A 26,287-nucleotide genomic window follows, 5' to 3' on the forward strand; every position below is an offset into this window, starting at 1 on the left:
CCAAAAACCCTCCAAGAATAAGAAGGTAAAACTGGGGTGGGGATGATACCCACAAAAATTACTGCAGCAATATTGTTCAACTACTTCTAATGGTCTGCCCTGTTAAAGGCTTTACACTGTATTAATAGTGACCTAGTTAGAGGATTTGCAAACACTTTACATGAAGTGTCACCCTATTAAAGGATTTAATCACCTATTTAAAGGATCTACAAAATAGTTGTTAAGCCAACCTGTCACCATAGGATTTTCATTCTAATACAATTGCTAGAAAGTATTAGGTACAATGAACCTGATAGATTACAATCCTTGATTGATGAATGCAGGTACTTGTTTTGCTTTCTCTGATCTTGATCCTTTGTGATTTGATAACCCTTGTTCTGAAAGTAGATTTCCTCATACACCCTTGTATATCCACTCGAATATTTTACAATAAAATTTTGTCTTCCTTATAAAGACATTTGAGGATTTAGGGTTAGGTATGGATCTACAATCCATATTCAATCTCTATTTTCCACTTATTGTTTTGCACTTCTTCCATTGGTTTCATGCCTTCATCATTTTTCTTATTGGCTGCATGTAGATTGCATAGGAAAGATAAAAGATTTGATCTTATCATTTAATCCTTTGTGATTTACCTTATGTCGGCTACAAAAATTGTTTACATCATAGTTTTTGCAATTACAAACTCTTATGCTGATATTCTGAGTTACTCGGCTCCTGAAGCATTGCTGACACTCAGCACATGTTGTTTCTTGGATAACTCAACATCTAAACAAAATTGGCTTACTTGGCACTTGTTTCATTTTTGTAATACTCAGCATCATCTATGACTCGGCACTTGAATATCACTCGGCCCTTTATTCTTCTTGGTAATTAAAGTCACTCATCATTTGTTCTTCACTCAGCACCTAATCTTCACTTGGCATCGAAAAACTATTCAGCACATGAAGATCACTCGGCACCTGAAGTCTTTCCTAACTCAGCATTTGTTGTGGCTCGGCATACATGGTGTACTCAGCTTCAATATAGAAAGTAGTTAAGTGTATTGGCACTCAAGTGTCAAAAACCATTATGAAGTTAACAATCTCCCCCTTTGACATGAGTGACAAAAACACTTAATTGACCTTATGAGTACATTTACTAATCTATTTGGTATATACAGAGTTTAAAGAAAACTTGATCAAAATTTGTAACTTACAATATATACCTCAAAAAAAAAAATTGTAACTCCCCCTAAGTTGATTGTGTCATTATCTGTATATGCTCCTCCTTTTATCTTTTCTCCCCCATTAATTCATCTCATAATATCTGTATCTCCCCCTATTATGTCTCTTTTCTTCTCCCCCTTTTTTTTGACACTTATGTCAAAGAATGTTTAAGGGTTAAGACCATATTTAGCCAAAAATGTGTTGTTTACCTCCATAATCATCCTGAGGGCTGCATTCCAATTGTTTAAGGCAATTTCTAGTGACTTATGATGGATGGCAGTCTCTGCAACAAGATGAATAAGTCCATCTAATGTAGAAAGATTAGGGTCTTTCTTGAGAATAGTTTCAGCATAGAATTGCTCTTTATGGATTATTTCTAAATGTGGGGTAATGGAGGACTGGAACTATATTAATTTTTCCTTGATATTGGCTTCTTCTACTGTTAACACAACTATTTCCTTTTGAGTGTGAAGCATCTGGGTAAAATGCTTCTCACTTTGAGCTAGATCTTTAGGTAGTTGCATGCTAGAAATATTTAAATTTCTTTCCAAGCTCATTATCTTTTGGCTTGTCTCCTGTGTGAAGTATGAAAAGTCACACAACTTTTTGTACAATGAGAATATATTCTCAAGTAACTTTTTCACTTTGTCAATTAGCTTTGCCAATTCAACCTAGGAAAGGGCAATTTGACTTGATATTTTCTCATTTACTTTTCCCTGGAATTTTCTTTCAGACCATTCCATAAGTTTTGCATTTTTCACTTGGTCTTCATTTGTCACCTGGTCAATAATATCTGTCAATTGCTCTATGATATGCTTTTACTCATCTGGTGATTGCAAACTGAAGGCATCCATAAAGATGTCCTTAATATCATGTAGTGTTTGCTTTTGTTTATACTCCCTCCTGAGTATCTCTTGTCTCTTTCTCCTATTCAGTGCTTCCTGCACCTCATTTATTTGATCAATGGTTATAGCTTTTGAGTCATAACTTGGTATGACTATCTCCTCATCTAATTCAGGGTCTCCATAGTGAAGTACCCTTGCAACCTTTGTAGTACTAGATTATTTATAGATATTTGCAATGGCTGGTGTGAAGGAGTTCCCGAGGTAGGCAAATTTATTAATGTTTGTATTGCCTCCTGCTCTTTAGGGGTTTCCACTATTTCCTCCTCCTGCTGTCTTCTATCTTGATCAATTATGGTAATCTTAGGAAGTGCACCTTGTGTTTGTGTTGTAGGATCAGATGTAATAGTCTGTCCTATTTGTTCTATTTGTTCTGCTTGTTTTTCTACAGTTACACTTGACTTCTGTATTGTAGTATCAACTATGCCTATTGAAATAACTGTTTGCATCTAAAGTTGACCACTAGTAGCTATAGAGATGATGGAAGGTGGTTCTTGTGGATTCACCTTATCTCTAACTGTGCTTTCTACTAGTTTTTGCAATTCATCCATACTGACCAATACTAGATTTGCACATAATATTGCTTGTTGTGTAGATTGGTCAAGGATTCTTTTGAGATCTTATGTAGTTAATGGATTGATATTCTGACCAGAAGTGTCAGGAACATCAATAATAGTTAAAGTCTCTGTAGGTGTGATGGATACATGAGGAGGGCTAGAGGGTGGCATTTGTTTGTCTTGCACACTCTGATCTAGTTGCTGCTCTTGCTCAATTGTTGTCGTTATATCTTATTTTTGTGTCTCTTCCTCCTCTCCATCTTTCTTTCCTTCTTCCTTCTTCTCTTCTTCTACCTTGTTTTCTTCTTCTACCTTCTTTTCTTCTTCTCCCTTCTGTACTACTGCCTTCTCTTCTCTCCTTTTTCTCCTCTCTTCTGGGAGAGCAATAGCTTCGTCCTTGTATTCTTCTTCAAGAAAATCTTCAATCTTCTTGTACAAGTTTTTCCATGATTTCATTGTTCTTTGAAAAATTTCTTCCATCTTATTTTGGAGTATGAAGAATGCCCTGTATTTAGGTGTAAACCTATTATTATGCCTTTTGACTGCATTCTTTACTTTTTCCCTAGTCAAATCCAGCAATACGCTTGCTAGGGTTGATTCCCTCATCTCCTTTTCCATTTTCAAACAAAAATGCCATTTGTCTTCTACAATTTTAGACAGTTCTTTTGGCAATTGTCCATCTAGATCAAGTGCAGTGTACTTGAACTGTGCCATCATTCCATAAACTATTTCTTCTATCCTGTTTCATTCTTCTTTGATAAACTTATTAAAATCAACTTTATTTAAGTTGCTTAAATCACCATTTCTAATCTTTTTACATAAAATATCAACTAAATAATGGCTTACCTTTTCAGATTGATCTTCTTCATCAGTATCAGGTTGAGCCACATATCTTATTCTTTTTCTTGGCTCTTCCTTTGTTTCCTTGGTTTGTTTCTTCTTTGTAACTTCCTGTTTAGCCTTTTGAGTGGAGGCCCTTGTTGCAGCTCGTGTTTTAGGCTTTTAAGGTGATGGCATGGAAAATTTCTTTGGTTTCTATTGAACTGGAGGCTATTCTGTTGCCTTTCTTTTCTTTGACTCAGCTTCAGTTGATGCTTCCTTGGCTTCTTTATCTTTTGCACCTTCTTCCTTGTCTTCACCTAGGCCTTGAGTTAATTCCATTGGGCCTTGTTCTTACTCATCTTCATCATCATTTTCATCTTCTTCTTCTTCTTCTGCTTCAGCCTCAATTTCTTCGCCAAATTTCTTCTTAATCTTCTTTAACAATTTGTCTTTCTTCTTTAATGTGGAAGCAGTCTTTAATTCCATGTTTATTTTAGACCTTACTACATCATAAGTGCCAAAATGTGGAGCACTTTTATCTATTTCTTCTACCAATAATGCAGTTATTGTTGCAGATGCCTCATCAACATTAATTTCATATCCAAATGGCCTTAGCCATCTCACTCTTGGAATTGCTGCTTGGATGTATGTGAAGTCAATATCAACCAAGAAACATATATCATTAACATGTTCTTCTACCAAAGAAACTGGTATTCTCACCCTTTGTTTCATGGATTTCTTGAAATCTTCGAAATAGCTTGTCATCAGGGTATCAAAATTTTCTCCCATTTGTTCTATATATTCATTGATTTGGGCAATGATTGTTCTATCATTCCTCCATGTCACTTTTCCAAAAGAGGGAAACTCATTCTGAACATAAAAGAATACACAAACTAGAATTGCTCCAAATTTGCATTGAGTACCCTTTGTCCTTCTTATGGCAGCTAGGTTTTCATTAATTTTTTGTAGTTGCACAATTTCTCATAGGCTTGCCTTATTTCCTTATCTCCTAGGGCACCTATCTTACAATTGTAGCATTTCCTCATGTCTTGAACCATTACAACTTTTGGGGGAATTTGGGAGAGAGCTCCGACTGGGTCATTTTTGTATCCAACTTTAGGTATGGGATGAAAGTCAGGTTGCTTGACCTCATTTGACACTAACTAAACTTCAAATGACTCTTTGTCCTCAATTTTCTTGGAACTTGGCGCCATTTATGCAAACTAGGGTTTTCATTTTACGAAATATAAAACTACGTAGCTCGGCACAAATGAAAATACCTCAAGATCGATGAAAAACATGTTGAGTGAGGTTGCAATTTTCTTGAAGTGCTAGATTCCTTCTATGAAGTCGCTCTTCTCTTTTTCCTCTTCTTTGCTCTTTAATCGCGATGAGGAAAACTGATTGAAATCACAATAATATACCCCATTTTCATCGCATTAAATGCTCAACTACCAACTCGATTCCTAAAAAAAATTAACCTAACTCGACTTGCACTACATCACCATTTTACTCGACTTCCATTAGAGTTGACCAAATCGGCATCAGTTATCAGCTCGGTTGTTGTTAGGAGCTCGACATGTGTTGGATCCAAGATTACAAGTTGAATTTATCACACATGTTCTTGTAGGATCCTCCATGTACCTACATGTGTCAAGTGGTATCAAAGAGAGTTCTTACATGTAGCTTGCATTGTAGAAAATCTTGTTGAAATTGGTTGTAGGATGACAAATCTAAAATCTGACCTATATATTGCAAAAGGTTGCATTATTGTAGGAAATATTGTCAAGATGGTTTTTGGTAGAGGAAATGTAGATAATATTGTTATGGATATGTTGAGGTATATTTTAGCAATACTTGAAGCTATGGAGATAACACATAGAAGAGGTGTACATCTTGAATATGCTAGTGATGATGAAGAGGCAACATCGAATCCTAATCATAAACTTGAGGTTAAACAAGATGAAGAAATGCTCCTAAGATTTTGTCTAGGGTGAAACTTAGACCTACTATTGAAGTTTATTTCTATGGTGGAAGACTTGAAACTAAAGATGTGTTGGATTCGATTGCTGAGATATAAAAATACTTTGACTATGAAGCTACTCCTAATAAAAAGAAGGTTAAGATAGTAGTTACTAAGTTGAAGGGTCATGCTTCACTTTAGTGGGATCATTTCCAAACCGAGAGATAGAAGAGATAGAAAGAAAAGATGAAGACATGGGCAAAGATGATTGGAAAAATGAAGAAAACCCATCTTATCCTAGAAATTAATCTTATCAATCCTATAAAAAAATCCTATAGATCCTCTCCCTGACCATCCAAAGTTCTTATTTCTTTTAGTACACTAGATCTTCCACTAAGCTACAAGGGTCCAATTTAACATGTCATACCCCCTCCCTCATTGTCCGGTCACCTAATACTCTTGGTTCCCTAAATTGTGTTTAAAGTTATGTAAATGATTCCTCCTACCCCAAGAGGTCATAGTCAATCAGTGATATGCAACACTCCTACCTATCCATTACATTAAACCATTTCCATTTTATTATCTTCTTAGATTCATTTCCTTATGATTGCATTAAACTATTTCCATTTAATTAAATTCTTATACTCATTTCATTGTCATTGCATTAAACCATTTAATTTTATTCTCATCTTAGATTCATTTCATTGCCATTGCATTAAACTATTTCATTTCATTCTCTTATTAGATTCATTTCATTGTCATTGCATTAAACCATTTCATTTCATTCTCTTCTTAGATTCATTTCATTGGCATTGCATTAAACCATTTCATTTCATTGTCATTACATTAAACCATTTCATTTCATTAACTTCTTAGGTTCATTTCATTATAAATACATTCACCCATTTCCTTTTCATTATCTTCTTAATTTCATTTCATTCTCATTGCTTTAAAACATTTTATTTCATTATCTTCTTAGATTAATTTCATTGGCATTGCATTAAACCATTTCATTTCATTACCTTATTAGATTCATTTCATTATCCATTACATTAACTCATTTATTTCCAATTTTCACCTAATTCTATTAATCCAAAACTCATTTTATTATCATCTCATATTTTATCATAATTAGGGTTACATCTCATTGTTTAATTCCTCTTTTTGAACTTGTGTTCGCATTATTTAGCACATATTCATTTTTCTATTACATCATAAATATTTTCAAATACTTAAATGAATGTATTTTTTAGAAACATAATTACATCCATATACATATGAATATCAAAAATCACACACATAAATGCATATAGACATATCCATTCTACATCTATCCCACATTAACATGATAGTCATGACACATATAAGAAAAAGCATATAATTGCATCACATCCTGCATTACACATGTTAGTACAAATCATCTACACATAAATTGCATCTCATTGGATAGCTAGCACATATGAATACAAAACTCATATCCCACCCCAAATCAATTCTTATCATCTATATATCTCTCTCAAAAAATCAAATAAATATCTAACACCCACTCATGAAAGAAATAAAAATGTCCATCAAGGGTCCAACCACTATCCATATAGTACATCAATAAATATCAATACACTCAAGTCTATGCCCACATCAATATATAGTAAAAAGACATGTGGTATATATCAATAGTGGGCCAACATCTTTCATAGGGTTTGCAATATGGTTTAACCACCTTGTTTGGTTCTATAAGATTATTGGTTTTTTGTATCAAGAATTAACAAGTTGATATTCTTGTGCAACAAAAGCCCTATCCTTTCTAACAATTGGTATCAGATTTTGGTCATAGGCTTGATTCCCACAAGCCACAACAAGTGATGCTAGGAGGGGGATTTTTGGAAGTGTACCAACATCCCTCATAGGGTTTGCAACATGGATTAACTACCTCATATGGTTTTATAATACTATTGGCTATATTAGGAATTAACAAGTTGATCTTTCAGTGCAATGACAACCCTAGCCTTTCTAATGTATATCCTACAAGTGCAGCATATCATTTCTCATATTTCCTATCATCCATCAACACATCACCATGCACCTCATGTGGATCCCCTACTGATGCATGTGCTACTCATAGTGGTGGCAACCTCATCTCCAACAATGTTCCTCTCCTCCATTCATCCACATCTCCATGTGTCCCTAAGCTCTCCCCCTCCTCCATCTATATAGAGGTCCCTAAACTCTGGCTCTCACTATACCCTATCCTATGGCTCTACCTTATCTTGCGGCCTTGATTTGTCCCATCTAGTTATGCCCTATCTGATAGGATCTCCCCACACTCCAGTCACTCTCCCCTCATGCCTACATCCTTATGTGGGTCCCTATTGTCCTTAATCATGTCATCCATCTAAAATGATCAATCTAATCTATAGGGATAGCAATGTGGTATATGCCATGATAAAACCCCACACTCTCCCATAGCTCCTCCACCTCCAACCACAATTGCCTCATCTCATCCATCCCTCCTCCCACTACTTTTGCTTTCAATATCACCGCCTCCATAAGTGAGTTCTTCCTCTTTGCCTACATACCATCCATCCTTGTCTACCACCTCTCCTTCTCCACCTCCAAATCCCCTACCCTAATAGCTTGTTACCCATTCTTCACACATAACCCATCCAACTCTATATGTTCCATATCTAGCTATCGCTAGGTCACATCCATCTCCTATCATAATTGATCCCTCTCATCCCTTAATAAGTCACGCTCTTCATGTGTGCCATAGAGTGGATGACTCATCATGTCATGATTCTTCTACAATAATATGTACTACTCCATCCATCCTTAATCCCCTCCCCCTGATGATGATCCACTCACCCCTCCAACTACCCTCTCCTCCAGTCTCTTTTCCCTCCTCTCCTCCTACCTCTCCTCATGTATCTCCTCCCTCCTCTACTCCTGCCTCTCCCACCTCTCTCTCCCCCTCCTCCACCCTCCCTCTCCTCCTTTATCCTAGATCCTCTAGAGCAATATGTGCTCACTATATCAATCCTCAGACCTCATACCTCCCTCTCCTGGTTTCCCATGCAATATCCCCTACCACCAATGATTCTCGTGTCACCTATACTTAGCAAATTGGTTGTGACCTCTAAAAAGAGCCCTTGTATCCTTCGGTTGAACTTGCATCTAGCAACCCACCAAACCATCCCAATCAACTGTCGATGAATCTTGCTAAGCCTAAAATAACCCCTCCCACTATAGTGCTAGCCCAAAAAGTGTAATCCGATCTTGTTTCACCCATTGATACCATATTGGCTTCTTTGCAACATGTTGTGGCCATCCAAACTATCATACTACCCTATCAAGTCTATACTACTTAGTAATGTAGTACCACCTCCTAAAGATTAATTATGGTGAGATCATAGAACTCAACTATTTTTCCTTCTCTAACCATGGCTTGAGACCCATATATGGCCTCCATGTAACTATTACAATCTCATCCATCTAGACTCACTAGTATTCCACTTCCTTGTTATAAATTTTTTTAGTGCTCTCTGTAGGATTCATGATAAGGTATTAACTACCTCCTATGTACTATAAGTTGAGTGGTTGTATCAGACATTAATAGATCACTCTTTCGGTGCAACAAATACCACACTCTAACAAGTAGTCTGAAAGCTTGGTCACAAGTTCAAATCCTTAGACCCTTGGATAACTATGAGGGGGAAATTGTTAGAAATTATTTTAATACTCTCCTTAGGATTCATGACAAGGGCTTATCTACCTCTTGTGTGCTATAAGTTGAGTGGTTGTATTAGACATTGATAGATCAGTCTTTTGGTACAATGACAACCCCACTCTAACAATCCTCAATATGATGGTATGTCAATGGGCCGCCCCAACTAAATACCATAAGCTCATTTGGTTTCTTTTTTTATTGACCCACTAGTTAGAACATTACAATACGCTCCTATGCTCACACTCATAACAAGATCAAGAATCCTATCACCCTCTCTTGGTGAAACCCTAGGTCCTAATAAAATATCCAATGGAAATCCCTATATAACTTTTCTAACATTAAAGACCCCCATAGAGCTGGGGGCCCTCATCCATGATCTAAATAATAGTTAAGATCAATGCTAGTGTCACTCATGTCTCACTTGTGTCTAGGGAAATATACCATGACACCAACCTACACACATAGAAGTAGATGTGCCTCTCCTATGCCACCTAATTTGGATACTCATCTAGTGCAAATTGACCCTTTTAGATCTTGTACTCAACTCTCAAACCAACCAAATGTCTCACAACTTTGTCTCCTAATATCCCCCTCACTGTCAACATAGGTGTGTCATGCACCAGTAGTCAAAAGATATGGTACACATCCTCCAATGTCATTGTCATCTTCCTACTTGGGAGATAGAATGCCATCATCTCTCTATTACATTGCTCAAAGAGTATCATAGCTATCACCATATAAGTTTTTGTATGTGGCAACCTGGCAAGATATCATAGCTTGATCACATCAATCCTAGCCCACTCTATTAGAATGAGCTACTCCCTAAAACAAAGTACTACAACATTCCACTCTAGAGACATCAATACATCTAAGGACCACTACAACCAAAAAACACACTTGTGTTAGTCAATCATCCACAAACCACATTCCTTTTATGCACCTACTTTTCCCTCCTAACTACCCTTTAAATATTTTACATATTCTCGCAAGTAGGACTATGATCCCACGACCCAAATCTTGCATGCCATTCCCACTACTATATATCACAACAAGAAATTTTCTCTAAATCTTGCCACTTAGTAAACTGCTCATGTGTTTCTATGTTGAGTTCTTTTCAAAACCTATTACACCCACGAGACTATATTCTCGCTAATAAGAATGTTATCTTACCACCTAACCCACTTTCCCACAAACCCTCCCACCTAAGTTCATTTTCTTGTGAAAGCTTTCTCAAATACCTAATTTGACCTCAACCCTTGTCTTTTTTACAATATTATAGTCATGTGGATCCTGTTGGCATTCCTATTAGACCTATGGTCATGAGAATGCACTTTTTTAATCTAAGGAATGTTATAAAAGAAAAATAATAAAATGAAAGATCAAATTTTTGAGCCTACCAATCTATCTCATGGTCATCATGCCTATATGTGTCATACCACATATGCCTAATGCTTTGGTTGTCTCTGTGTAGTCGTAACATCCTCTCACCTAGAGCTCTAATTTCACAATTCCTCAGTAACCAAACGAGAGAAGTTGGTCCTTCCTAACCCTCTTGGAGAATCTTATAAGCCTTTTATTTTTACATCTTGATCACAATTTCAACCCTCTTTTAGCCCATCTATGTCCTCCTACTCGACCTAGCTTCTTGTACCTTTTCAAGAAGTCATCGAGCCTCATCTTCTCTTCCTACCAGCTTCTTGATGGGTTATCAAATAGTCTAGTCTCTCCTTTCTCTTCTTGAGAGTATGGAAAAAAATTTCTTTAAAGCTTTTCTTCATGTCATTTACATTCAAACTTCTTTGAAATAATATTGTCTCAATATTATGTCAAAGAGGGGGGAAAGGAAGATACCTAAATCCAATTACATCATTAACTTAATCCTTAGTCATCTTCTAAGATATTATTGATTAATTATTTAATATTTAATTAATTTACTATCATCCCCTAGTTGATTAGTATTATTTAATCAAACTATAGTCCAATTGATAATGACAAATCAATAGTCCAAATTATCAATTAAAACCCCCTTCTCCTATTAAATAAATTAATTGCACTATACCTAGCTGATTTAATTTCTAAATCCCTTTTATTAAATAAACCTTTTTAAAACCATGAACCTAACCCCTAGCCAAATCCTAATCTAAGAGTTCAAACCTAATCCACCCCCTTCACCCATGATAATCCACTCATTCACTTAGTTAACCTTAATTAAACCACCCCACTTACCTTCCTCTAACATGCCACTTGCCTCCTAATTCATCTTCTAACCTAAGCCTAATCATTTGCACAACTTTAAGAACATATTAAGACTTCCTAATCCAAATCAAAATCTCCCCTCATGTCACTTCCCTCACATCCTCATCCAAATACATTAAATGCACCATAAATGTCTCTCACAAGCCCACACCCCTCATAAACCCTTCTTGTCCTCTCACATTCCCCAAAATGGTCACATTCCCACAAAATTCTTCCATCCTCCCACACTCACCATCATTGTTACAAGTGTCACCCATTGGTTGGCCCCAAACAAGAACAATCCATGTTCTTCCCTTTTCGGACATCCTAGCCGTCCCTCTCATAATATATCCACTTTTCCACACAAACTTATAATGCTCCAATGAGAACCAAAATCATCCATTGCTCCCTTACCATGTCAAAATTCACACCCACACCCACACTTTGTGAAGTCTCCATCCTCCATTGTTAAAGTTAGCTTAAAGCTTGAGAACACTTTAGCACACATCCTACAATCTTGGACAAATCTAAGCATCAAAGATACATTTAGAGAGCTCACTATGCCTAGTTTTCCTTCTCTTTATTTGTTTCCTTTGTCCTCTTATATGTGTATTTTTATTGTGAATGTTTTTTTGATCTTAGTGCTCCTTGTTAGCATTAACCTTAGACATAAGTAACGATTACATGCAAATATAACCAATATCTAGAAAATAATAGATCACATTGAAGAGAACACAAGACACAATGATTTAACATAGTTCACCCAATCCCTAGGCTACATCCACCAACAACAAGTCCAGTATTATTATTATCTAGTAATTGCAATTTGCAATCCTTTACAACTCAATACTACTGCAAGAAGCTACAATATCACTATACATTACAAAATCCCTAACCTTAATTTATTTTATACAAGCTTTTGCTGCTTACAAAATTAGGGCAATAATAAGTAATCCAATAGGAAAAATAGTAGCCCATGCCTTTTATAATATAACATCATTTTTGTCTTTGGGGGTGTTTCCCTTGAAAACCTTTTTGAGGGCATTTCCCTTTGTTCCCACCCTATACTATGACAAGTAGCACACCTGGGGAATTGTCCCAAGACCCTGTAGGGGTGCTGCCCCTTGAACTCATCTCGAGGGTGTTGCCCCCAAACCCCAATAGGAATAATCTGGAGAGAAACCACACTAAATAAACCTCTAAGTTTGATTAGGCTTAGGCTCCGCATCACAACAATCTCCTACTTGGAGACTAATCAGACTCCACATCAATAACCTCCCACTTGGAGACTAATCATAGCACTACTAAACCTATAGCTGCCACTGGAATATCAAACCACTCTGGACTCTATTGTTCTTTTATTTTATTTAGTCTAGAAGACCAACTGGAGCTAAAGAGGAGTTCAACTACTCCCTTGTTACTATCTTTGTAACCCTATTTTCTAGATTATCATATGTATGTATCTTCTCTAGCTTTAACTATCTATCATCCAAAACTAACTGAATGAAATGGTACCAAAAATATATGTTTCATTGAAAAATCCCACTAAATCTTTGTATGCACCTATATAGCTTCATCATAACATTTAGGTTCACTAGTATTAGTAAGTAAAATAGAATACAAAGAAGGAGATAATTTTTTTGGAGGTCTACTTAGCCTTGTTAATCATCTAACATTCACTAGGGTGTGTGGTATTTTTTATTACAATTGTTGTAGATCATGAGGAACTATTAGAACATAATTTTTCAGAGCATCATCTGGCACTACATAATCATTTTCTTTCTTCTCATGTTGTTGCAATAGATCTTTGTACAATACTTTCTCATTGAATATGATATCCCTACTTAAAATTTTGTGATTTTCAAAATCCCAAAGCCTATAACCAAATTCATCAATGCTATATCCAAAAAATACACATTTCCTTGACTTAGCTTCCAGCTTGGCTCTATTTTTAGAAAACATATGTGTAAATTCTTCACAACCAAAGGTTCTAAGAAAAGAATAACTCACCTTCTTACCAGTCCATGCTTCCTTTGGAATACCATAGCCCAAAAGAGTAGAGGGACCTCTAATAATCAAATATATAATAGTATTGATAGCCTCTACCCACATGTTTAAGGGCAGCCCAACATGCAACCTCATACTCCTTGCATGCTCCATTATTATCCTATCCATGCATTTAGCCACTCCATTTTCATGTGGAGTCCTTGGAATAGTTTTACGTCTATGAATACCATTAGTGGAGCAATAATTTTCAAATTCATGACTCCAATACTGACCACCATTATTAGATCTGAGATATTTTAGCTTTTACTAGTCTCATTCTCAACCAAGCATTTCCATTTCTTAAAAGTTTGAAATACATCAGATTTCTATCTAAGGAGATAAACCCATACTATTCTAGTTGCATCATTAATAAATGTAACATAATAATGAGAGGTAGTAAGGGAAGATACCTGAGTTGGTCCCCATACATTTGTATGCACAAGTTTTGATTTCTCATTCTTCTTTTCTTTCCCACTCTTCACAAAACTCACTCTCCTTTCTTTGAATGAATTAAGTTCATACCTTTCTCACTCATGTGCCCAAGTCTATGGTGCCATAGTGTTGTATTAGAATCTATAGCATTTGTTTGTACTCTCTACCCAACTACAACAATTGTTTGTGAACATTCATTTTTCTTTGAAATAGTCAAAGTAGAAGGGATAGGTACAAAGATATAAGATGCCTACTTTTAAGCCTTTTGATGCTACAAGGGAACCTTTTGAAACCTTCCAATTTGTACCATAAAAAGTAACTACACAACCCTCATCACCAAGTTTCCCTACTAAAATTAAGTTCCTACTTAGCCTTAGAACATGTCTTACCTCATGTATTACCCAATGATTCTCATTTTGCAACTTAATCTTAAGTTTTCCCTTTCCAACAATCTAACAAGGTTCATTGTCCCCCAAATAAATAAGCCCAAAATCCCCTTGGAGATAATCAATAAAATAACCTCTATGTTGTGTAGCATGAAATGAAGCACTAGAATCTAAAACCTATGAATCATCAATACTTTTTAAAGAAAGAAGCAAACCGTCCTCTTAGGATTTGTTACTTAACACATATGCCTCCTTTTTCCCTTCTAGTTTATCTCCTTTATTGTTCTTTCAAGTCCAATAATCCTTCTTCTTATGCCCTGGTTTCCACAATACTAACAATCTCTCGGCTTTCTAGATTGAGACCTCTTTCCCTTTGACTTTCCTCTTGATTTTCCATGATTTCCATAATTAATTTCTCTCTCAGTCATTTACCCTCTACTTTGTGCATTCAAAGCACTTCCTAATGTAGACCTACGTAAGGTTTTCTTATGAAATTCCTCACTCAGAATAACACCAATCACATCATCAAATCTTAGGGCATTAGATCCAAAAACATAATTACTCACAACCATTACCAAGCCATTCCAACTTTTTGGTAAAGAAAAAAAAATCAAGAGAGCCCTAATTTCTTCATCAAAATTGACATTCATAGAATATAACTAACTAGTAATAGTATTAAACTCATTTAAATGATCTACAGTAGATCCACCTTCTACCATACTCATATTAAATAAATGCTTCAAGAGAAATACCTTGTTTGAAGTGGAGGGATTTTCATATAGTTTCTCTAGGGTTTGCATCAACTCTTCCATCATCTTTGATTTTGTAATTTTAAATGTCATCGATGGTGCTAAGCATAATCAAATGTTTCTAAGTTCCTTTCTATCTAAAATCTCCTAGTTTTTATCTATCATAGTTCCTTGTTTCTTTGTTTTTCCTTCTAATGGCTTCCATAAATCCTTATAATAAAGATAGTCCTCCATTTTCATCTTCCATAACTAAAAGTTCTATCCATTAAAATTCTCAAACTTCAACTTACCCTCATTTTCCATTGCTCCCTCTCAACCTTGAGGCCTTCCTATAGATGATTGTAAAAGAAAATAATGAGGGTCTAGCTAAAAAATAAAAATGATGACACTCTGGCTCTGATACCACTTGTTAGGATTAACCTCAAATAGAAATAATAGGCACATGCAAATATAACCAATATTAGAAAATAATAGATCATAGAGAAGATAACACAAGACACAAAGATTTAACATGGTTCACCCAATCCCTAGGCTTCGTCCACCAACAACAAGTCCAATATTATTATTATCCGGTGATTACAATCCACAATTCCTTACAACTCAATACTGCCACAAGAAGCTACAATATCACCATCATTATGAAATCCCTAACCCTAAGCCATTTTATACAAGCTATTAGCATTGCCCCTTGACCCTATCTTGGGGGTATTGTCCTCAAACCCCCATAGAAATAATCTAGGGAGAAATTGTGCCAAATAAACCTCTGAGTCTAATTAGGCTCTACATCACAACACTCCTTTGCAATAACATTTTAGGTAATACAACAACTCAATTAGGTTTGTTCATAATTTCTACTATTTCCTTCTTAGATCTTAACCCATTCCCCAGTTGATCATTTTGTGATCTCAGATTTGCAATTTTTATATCCTTTCAATTCAGTTTGATGTATAAGAAATAATTGACTCACCATGTTGAGTTGATTGTTTGTGAGATTTTGCACATCGAATGTTATTTTATCAAGTCTGATAGCCATTTATATCTTATCTTCTTTTTTCATTACTGTATCTTCCTTATCTTTATTTTCTATTTAGTCACTTCACATAACCTTTATTATTGGATTTCATGTTCTCTCTTCAACCTTTTGACTTCTTCATTCAAAATGTTGTTCTTTCCAATAGGTCTACTATGGTTGCATCACTTTCAGTAGAATTTCCATTGTTAAATAGTCCTCTAGTGTCTTCAACTTGATAATGTGCATCATTTTGTTAAATAACATACTCTTTTCTTTTGTTTAGGGATCTCATTAATTCCCCTCTTCCTACTTTAAGATGTTGCAATATGATCAAGATGTCAAGCTTCTAATTTTTTATGATTTTTCCCAACTTACAAGCCTCCATCTCTAAGATCTTAAATCTTAGGTTGTTAGTCTTATTCTAGGAGAACTATATTCTAATACCAATTGTTGGAATTCTTATTGGTAAGTGAGATACGAAGGGAGGGGCGGGGGGGTGAATCAAGATCTTTCTAAGAAAAAAAACTTCTTCAAACTTATCAAATACATTCATCATTAACTCATCTCATATCTAGATCACTAACCATACAACTATTATGTTATAATAGATCTTGTATGCTATAAGATTTAGTATGCAAAGAACATTAATATAGATTTAACATTCACAAACTAAAAATATAACAACATATGAAAGGATGAAGGAGACACATGGGTAGACTACAAACCAAGCATGGTGAGCTCCCTAAGTGTGACCTTGATGCTTAGATATGTCCAAAAAATGGTTGGATGTGTGCTCAAATGTGTTCAATCTATTTGAAATACAAGAGGAGTAACTAAGAGGGGAGGGGTGAATCAATTACCACTAAAACAATTCCAAATCCCTTAGATGTCAATACAAACTTCTTTTTAACTCACAGCTCGGTTAGGACCAGATATTCACTATAACTTGGTTAATAAAGCAATCATAAGATAGTGATGCATATTAACCTTTAGTAACTTAGTTACAAAATAATAAAGCAATAAACAAATAACATGAACATAAGAGACACCAAGATTTAATGTGGAAACCCAATTTGGGAAAAACATCATTGCAACTAGTTACAACTTTTCATTCTTCTCAAGTGAGCTCTGTTAGGAGCCAACCCTATTAAAGGTTACAAAACACACTCTTAGCTATGACCTCATTAAAAGATTTGAATCACCCTATTAGGAGTGGCCTTGTTAGAGGTCTTAAGACACTTTAATCTAGAAATGTCACCTAGTTAGAGGATTTAAAAAATGACTATTAAGTCAACTCTATTAAGAGATTCTTCTTGGTAGAGAGTAGCAATGATTAGAGAGTAGCAATGATTGACTTGATTGATGAAGCAACGAGATTTGTAGATTCAGATCACTATTCTGGTTTGTCCTCTAGATCTTTCCTAGTCTAAATATTCTTTGTAGCTCCTTGGATGTTCAACCTTTAATTAGATATCCATATTAATTCACATCTTATCTTCTTCCACAACTTCAATCTTCAATCCACTATATATGAGCAATGTTAGTATGCTAATAGAAACCAAATTTAAATAAAGCTTCTAAAAACTAAACAAAATTCATAAACTTCAACATAGACTAAGATGAGCTCACAATTGAGAATATGAGCCATTAATGGGCTCTCTCAATGAGAAGCTCTCTACTTAACTAGCTTTGTCTAAATAGATAGGATGTATGCTCAAGCTTATACTTCAAAAAGGGCTTCAAATGGAGTTGGAATTTGGGTGTGAGTGTATGGTTTTGATGTAAAATGGCTTCTTAAAATGGAATTATGACTTTACTTCATGGATTGTGTTCTTTTGCAAAGGGGAAGGATCCAATTTATAGGCAAGAGGCTTGAGGGATTGAGGGCTAAGATGCAAGGATGGGGAAAAGCTCATGGAGGGCTCAGATTGCATGAGAGGAGAGCACATGGATTGTGCTTCCTTACAGCCAATCAGGGAGTGACACATGTCACAAGGTGAGAGGATGGAGGAAAGGGGAACGATGAGTCAACAAAGGAGGCTCAAGGGATAAAATCTTCATAAAGACCCTCATAATGGCTTGTAAGAGCAATGAAAGGGCTTAGAAGACTCATTTATGGCCTAGTGGGCTTCATAAAGTTTTATGGTTGGGATATTTTGAGGGAGATGAGAGGAATTTTGACTTGGGCTTGATTAGCAAGGTTTTAAGCTTGCTTAGGATTGTGCAGATGATTAGAGGATGGATTAGGATGGTTTAGGATTAGCTTAGGGATAGGCAAGTGGATAGCATTTAATCAGGGGTGGGTGAAGGAGGAGATATTTGTTAACTTTGGCTTGGGTTAGTAAGGCTTAACCCATGTTTAGGGAATGTGACAAGGTTAGGAGGGGATTAGGATTAGGTTTAAAGAAATCTTCTAGAAGAGTCTAGACTTTGGATGAGGATAAAGACTTTCTAGAATAGTCTAGAACTTCTTAGGATGAGGATGAAGAATTTCTAGAAAAGTCTAGAACTTCTTAGGATGAGAATAAATTAGATTTTTAGAAAATAAATAAAGTTTTATTTATTTCAAGGGTTTGGGTTGAGGAGATATTTATTAAAAAAAATTTAATAAACATGAAGATTAATATTTAATCTTAATTAAATATTTTGAGTTGGGATTAGGGTAGGAAATGATGGGATTAGCTTTTAATCAAAATTAAAGAAGGATTAGAAGATTTTGGAAGAGGTTAGTGGTCTTAAGGAAATTGGCCAAGTTTTGGGCCAAAAATAAATTTTTTATTTATTTTGGATTTTTTGGTCAATTTATTAATTAAATAAATAATAAATAAAAAAATAATGTTTAAATAAGATTTAAACATTTTTTAAGGGTGAGTGAGTAGCCAAGTTGGTGTGAAGGTGAGTCGTGAGGCGTAGTGTTAGGTTAATGATCCCGGTGCTACGCATCAACTCCAGTTCGAGTCACACTAGGTTTACCACAAACCCTTCTTGCCAATGGTGGAATGTTGTGATGGTTAAGTTGTTGTGTTGTTATCCTTGCCATCAAGGTTCAAATCTAATGGGGATGAGGTCCCCCGTTTGTGGCCTCACTGGTTCATAGCTCCAGGTCAAAGTGTTTACCCCTCTTTAAAATAAGATTTAAACATTTTTGGGAGGGATTCCTTAATTAAATGTTTTTAATTAAGATAAAGGGATTTAATGGCATAAAAATAAATTAATTCATTAATTAATGATGATGTCATCAGGAATTTTTTCAAAAAATAAAAATACTTTATTTTCTAAAGGATTTATGTGTCTACATTTTGCCCCTCTTTGATGTGATGCCGCAAGTGGCATGGCATCAAAGATAAGAAAATAAGATGCCCAAGGCTAGAGTAGAAGAGAAGAGAATGGACTGCGAGATGCCCCCTCAAGAAGGCAGTGGGGAGAGAAAGCAAGGCTTGACGGCTTCTTGAAAAGTACAAGAATCTGAGATGAGCAAGGAGACTCAGATTGGCTTAAGAGAAGAGGTTTAGTTAGCTCAAACTCTCACTATGAGAGAATGATAAAGGGAGAATCCGAGGCACAAGAGGAAGCAAGCTTAAGATATTAGGGATTGTAGAGGATGAAGGAGCAAAGTGCTATAAAAAGGAATCTAGGATAGGGAGATGGATGATGGGATGATAAAGCTGATGCAACAAGATTTCAAAGAGTCAGATTGGTGGAAGATGGGTTTCGGAGATCCCTAGGACTAGGATTGTGGAGCTTGAAAGATGAGGCTTGGTGTATTGATTGGATTGGTGGATCCCTAAGACTAGGATTGTGAATCCCTAAAGCTAAAAGTGTAGATTGATTCAAAGAGATACTGATGCATAAGCTGGGGTAGGAGAGATAGATGTTGGATATGCATGGGGGATAATGGAGATGAAGGGAAACCATTGAAGCTCTTTTTGAGCAGGGGGATACTTCAAAGAGAAGTATTGCCATGTAGTTGAGCACTAGATTTGCTATAGGACTGTTGGTTAATTGCCAAGGTTACCAAGAACATCAAGGCCTTTTCACCAACTATCCAAAGGACTAATAGACTGACTCAAAACAAACACGCAAGGATTGCCCCAACATCACACATGAATCCTAGAGGAAGCAGCGTAGAACTGACACTGGGTAACCCACAAGGAGAAAAGAAAAACTAAAAAAAGACCTGATCAAGACCTTGCGCTTAGATTGCCCCATTTGCAGTATACCATGATATGAAAGATCATGGAAACCTTGATGAGGGAACAAGGACATTGCTTGGAAAAGATACTTCAACACCCAAAAGGGAAGATTCCAAATCAAAAGAAAGAGAAAATCCAAAAGAGAATCGTTTACCAACGAGATGGGTAGGATGAGGTACTAACAGACCAAGATCAGAAATGTGGAAAGCTATATCCTGCAAGGATCTATCGAAGAGCACCTAAGCTGATGGATTTTAGATGAGTGATGCATCTAGCAAGCTGAACTAAGAAGGATAACACTTTGGTGATAGGAGATCTAGCTAAAGGATGCATTGGAATAGCTAACCAAGGGTTGTGCAATGTGTGCAAGATGTTGATCAAGGAGGAACTGACACGAAAGCTGGATAGATACAATGGTACTAAGCTAAAGAGGATGTACAAGTTGATGGACCAAGATATGTTACAAATGTACAAGGTTCTTCATGTTTTGGTTTTTGTGAGATGGAAATGTTCATGAAGGGTGGGATGTCTGCAATAGTTGATAGGCGGATAGGTAGATGGTTTGCGAAAAGCTTAAGGAAAATGGGATTCTTTGTGTGCATGTGATAGGATACAAGCTAGGATACAAGATTTGGCATATAATACAAGTTGGAATATGGTACAAGCTTTGGACAAGATTTGGATATACAAACTACGATACAAGGGATGATACAAGGTGGAGGTGAGGATGGTTTTTGGGTCATTACAAGTGTGGGATGAGTTGGCGATGCTTCTGCCGATATCAATTCCAGGTAAATAGTTTGCATATGAAGCTTCAATCGCATTGTACTAAGCAAAGGATTCTGGATAGGCATGGATGGTTACCTCAGTGCCCTGATGCAAAAATTTGATGCATTGATGGTAAGTGGATGGAATGGCTTTCATGGCATGAATCCATGGGCGACCAAGGAGGATGTTAAATGGTAGGCTTAGATCAATAACATGGCAGACTATTTCTTGGATGACTGGCCCAACAAGGGAAGGATGAGTCAACAAAGGAGGCTCAAGGGATAAAATCTTCATAAAGACCCTCATAATGCCTTGTAAGAGCAATGAAAGGGCTTGGAAGAGTCATTTATGGCCTAGTGGGCTTCATAAAGTTTTATGGTTGGGATATTTTGAGGGAGATGAGATGAATTTTGACTTGGGCTTGATTAGGAAGGTTTTAAGCTTGCTTAGGATTGTGCAAATTATTAGAGGATGGATTAGGATGGTTTAGGATTAGCTTAGGGATAGGCAAGTGGATGGAATTTAATGAGGGTGGGTGAAGGAGGAGATATTTGTTAACTTTGGCTTGGGTTAGTAAGGCTTAACCCATGTTTAGGGAATGTGACAAGGTTAGGAGGGGATTAGGATTAGGTTTAAAGACATCTTCTAGAAGAGTCTAGACTTTGGATGAGGATAAAGACTTTCTAGAATAGTCTAGAACTTCCTAGGATGAGGATGAAGACTTCCTAGAAGAGTCTAGAACTTCTTAGGACGAGGATAAATTAGATTTTTAGGAAATAAATAAAGTTTTATTTATTTCAAGGGTTTGGGTTGAGGAGATATTTATTAAAACTTTTTTAATAAACATGAGGATTAATATTTAATCTTAATTAAATATTCTGAGTTGGGATTAGGGGTAGGAAATGATGGGATTAGCCTTTAATCAAAATTAAAGAAGGATTAGAAGATTTTTGAAGAGATTAGTGGTCTTAAGGAAATTGGCCAAGTTTTGGGCAAAAAATAAATTTTTTATTTATTTTGGGTTTTTTGGTTAATTTATTAATTAAATAATTAATAAATAAGGAAATAATGTTTAAATAAGATTTAAACATTTTTGGGAGGGATTCCTTAATTAAATATTTTTAATTAAGATAAACAGATTTAATGGCATAAAAATTAATTAATTAATTAATTAATTAATGATGATGTCATCAGGAATTTTTTCAAAAAATAAAAATACTTTATTTTCTAAAGGATTTAGGTGTCTACATTTTTCCCCTCTTTGATGTGATGCCACAAGTGGCTTGGCATCAAAGATAAGAAAATAAGATGCCCAAGGCTAGAGAAGAAGATGAGAGAATGGACTGCGAGATGCCCTCTCAAGAAGGCGGCGGGGAGAGAAAGTGAGGCTCGACGGCTTCTTGAAAAGTACAAGAATCTGAGATGAGCAAGGAGACTCAGATTGGCTTAAGAGAAGAGGTTTAGTTAGCTCAAACTCTCACTATGGGAGAATGATAAAGGGAGAATCAGAGGCACAAGAGGAAGCAAGCTTAAGATCTCAGGGATTATAGAGGATGAAGGAGTGAAGCGCTATAAAAAGGAATCTAGGATAGGGAGATGGATGATGGGATGATAAAGCTGATGCAACAGGATTTCAAAGAGTCTATATCCTGCAAGGATCTATCGGAGAGCACCTAAGATGATGGATTTTAGATGAGTGATGCATCTGGCAAGCTGAACTAAGAAGGATAACACTTTGGTGACATGATATCTAGCTAAAGGATGCATTGGAATAGCTAATAAAGGGTTGCGTGATGTGTGCAAGATGTTGATCAAGGAGGAACTGACACGAAAGCTGGATAGATACAATGGTACTAAGCTAAAGAGGATGTACAAGCTTACGGACCAAGATATGTTACAAATGTACAAGGTTGTTCATGTTTTGGTTTTTGTGAGATGGAAATGTTCGTGAAGGGTGGGATGTCTGCAATAGTTGATAGGCGGATAGGTAGATGGTTTGCAAAAAGCTTAAGGAAAATGGGCTTCTTTGTGTGCATGTGATAGGATACAAGCTAGGATACAAGATTTGGCATATAATACTAGCTCAAATATGGTACAAGCTTTGGACAATCTTGATTTGATCTCCTTATCTAATATACTTTGTTCTTCCCTTCACTGCTCTATTTGGTTGCTTTGTTTGATATCTTTGTTAATAAACATATCCTCCTTCATTATTACTTCACATCACACATACACACATGTAGGGTTTGGATCCCTCCTTAAATAGATAATTGATGAATCTTTTGGATCAAGACCAATGATATAGATTCATCCTTTTTTTTGTTTAGTCATTCAATTTTTATGATTGGTTGATCACCTCACATAGGTATCAATGATATCTAACAAAATGCGTAAGTACTTTGTTAGTTGTCTCTACAATCCATAAATTAAATGCAGAAGTTGGTCAAAAATGGTTTACATAAGTGTTTGTGCCATCACAAACATATATATAAAAATTGGTTTACTCATCACTTGTATATCCTAATGTTTGGTCCATATAGATATACATGTTGTCCCTTGGCTTTTGAATTTTTGGTAGTAACTCTCTCACTTAGCATAAACTAACTTTTCTTTGTTAAACATTTACCAACGTTTGACATGCTCAACCTTTATTAGATGGCTCGGTCACAATGATGTCTTAGCAACTCTGCCTAGGAAATGATTAAGTGTTTAATACTAATATGCAATATGGTTTCATCTACCAATAGGCGAGATGGATATGACACTGGAGAATGTATACATGATCCTTAGACTACTAGTGTGGGGTACACCTATGATGGTTGTGAGGCAAGTGACATGATAGAGGGCAATGCAAAGAATAGTGGAGCCCGGGGTCTAATTCTAGATCTAGAGGGTCCAGTTTGCATTGGACAAGCATTTGGATCAGGTGGCATAAGACAAGTAGATTTATTTTTATATCTATGGATTAGTGTCGAGGTATATTGCCCCAAACACAAGTGGGATGGGAATAACTTTGGCATTGATCTTGATGATTATCTAGATCATGGATAAGGGAGTCCCAGTCGCATGGGGCTCACTGATGCTAGCAGAGCTCTATTGGGATTTACATTAGATTGTATATCATGGCATAGGGTATCGCCAGGGGAGGAGTGCAAGCTTCCTAAACCTATTACAAGTATGGGTGTGGGAGCATATTGCTATGTTCGATTGGTTGGGAAGAGAGACAGAGAGGTAGAGGATCATGTGGTCTATAGTTGGGGAGATCCACTAACCTACCACCATAGAAAGGAGGTGGATTACTGGAGGTTATAAATGGATGAGATCAAAGTAGTGACCTAGAGACCATATGTAGGTCTCAAACTGTGGGTACAAGAGAGACAACAACTGCCTTATATACCATATCACCATGCTTTGTCTTTCGTTGATGGGATTACATAGTTGAGTAGTATTGGCCCGATAGGGTGATATGATAGACTAGTCACAAGATGTGTTGGGGAAGTTGGTGTGGTAAAAATAGGTGATGAGAGATTCGGTGACCCTATTTGGGCCACCACTACAAAGGGAGGGGTTGTTCTATGCATGACAGGACATGTCACCATAGGATTGAAACTGGTTTGGAGGGCCAACAAATATTGGGCCCACTTAGGGATATAGGGACTAGTTTGATAGAGTGAGGCGCATAGGGAGGGCATAAATGAGAAGTGATATGCTATATTTTGATTATAGGGTATTTCTTTATACAGACATGCATTTTTGTAGGCATAGACCCATGTGTACTTCTATTGATACATATACTATATGAACTTTGTATTGGTAGTGGATGTGGACTATGATGGAAATTTTTGTATTCTTTCAAGGGTGGGTGATGTATTATTTATTCATTGTAGGATATGAGATATATGATGAACATTCTTTGGGGTTGGATATGTGTGTTATAAGTATTGTGCCTATGTGATTTTATTTCACCCTATGTCTCTATAAGATGCATAAGATATATGTATAAGGTGGATTGACATGTGTTATGCAAGATTTGATGCTTTCTATGAGATGGATGAGATGCATGATGTTACTGATGTGTGTGATGCAAGATGTGATACTTTGTATGAGATAGATGATATGCATGATTTTACTGATGTGTGTGATGTAGGATGAGATACTTTATATGAGATAGATGATATGCATGCTTTTACTAACATGTGTGATGCAAGATGTGATGTTTTATATCTATATATGGATGTAATGATGTTAGTTTTGGTTGTAGCAATACATGTAGTTATGAGATGTATCAAGTGATTAATGATGTGAAAGAAGAGATGGTTTAAAGGGAAATATGCATGTAAAATGGAAAAAATGATAAGGAAAAATTAATTGATTTGTAAGGAGATGATGAAAATGCATATGATACAAAAAAAGGAACCTAAGGAAATAATGATGATGCATATGATAAAAATGAACCTAATAAGATAATGAGAATGCATATGATAACTAAAAATGAACCTAAGAAGATAATGATAATGCATATGAAAACTAAGAAATGAACCTAAGAAGTTACTGATAATGCATATGACAACTGAAATGAATCTATTAAGATAATGATAAGGCATATTATAACTAAAAATGAATCTAAGAAGACTATGATAATGCATATAACTAAAAAAATGAATCTAAGAAGACTATGATAATGCATATGATAACTAAAAAATGAATTGAATAAGACAAAGATAATGCGTATGATAAAAACAAACCTAAGACTCTAATGATAATGCATATAACTAAAATGTACCTAAGAAGGTGATGATGATGCATATGATAACTAAAAATGAATCTAATAAGACTATGATAGTGCATATGATAATTTAAAATGAATCTAAGAAGACTATGATAATACATATGACAACTAAAATGAATCTAAGAAGATTATGATAATGTATATGTAACTAAAAAATGAACCTAAGGAGATAATAATAAATGACTTTAAAGGGGAGGGGCGTAATGTAAATGAAAGGATAATGATAGGGAAACATATGCTAGAGTAGGGGGATGGGTAGGATGGACATATAGCATATCATTGATTGATTGTAACCTCAAATAACAGGGAGGAATTAATGATGTGCACAACTTTGAATGTAGATTATTAAGGGGATCTAGGGAGGTTTAATAAGTGAGGGGATTGGATAGGGAGGAAGAGGTGGCATTTGAAATTGGACCCTTGAGGTTGGGTGGAATGGGGGTACGAAAAATAGGAACTTTGGATTCTTCAAAGGTAGGAATTGTAAGATTGGTAAGACAA

Source organism: Cupressus sempervirens, chromosome 11, assembly GCF_028749045.1.
Source record: "Cupressus sempervirens isolate cs-2001-9-10 chromosome 11, ASM2874904v1, whole genome shotgun sequence".
Classification (NCBI taxonomy): domain Eukaryota; kingdom Viridiplantae; phylum Streptophyta; class Pinopsida; order Cupressales; family Cupressaceae; genus Cupressus; species Cupressus sempervirens.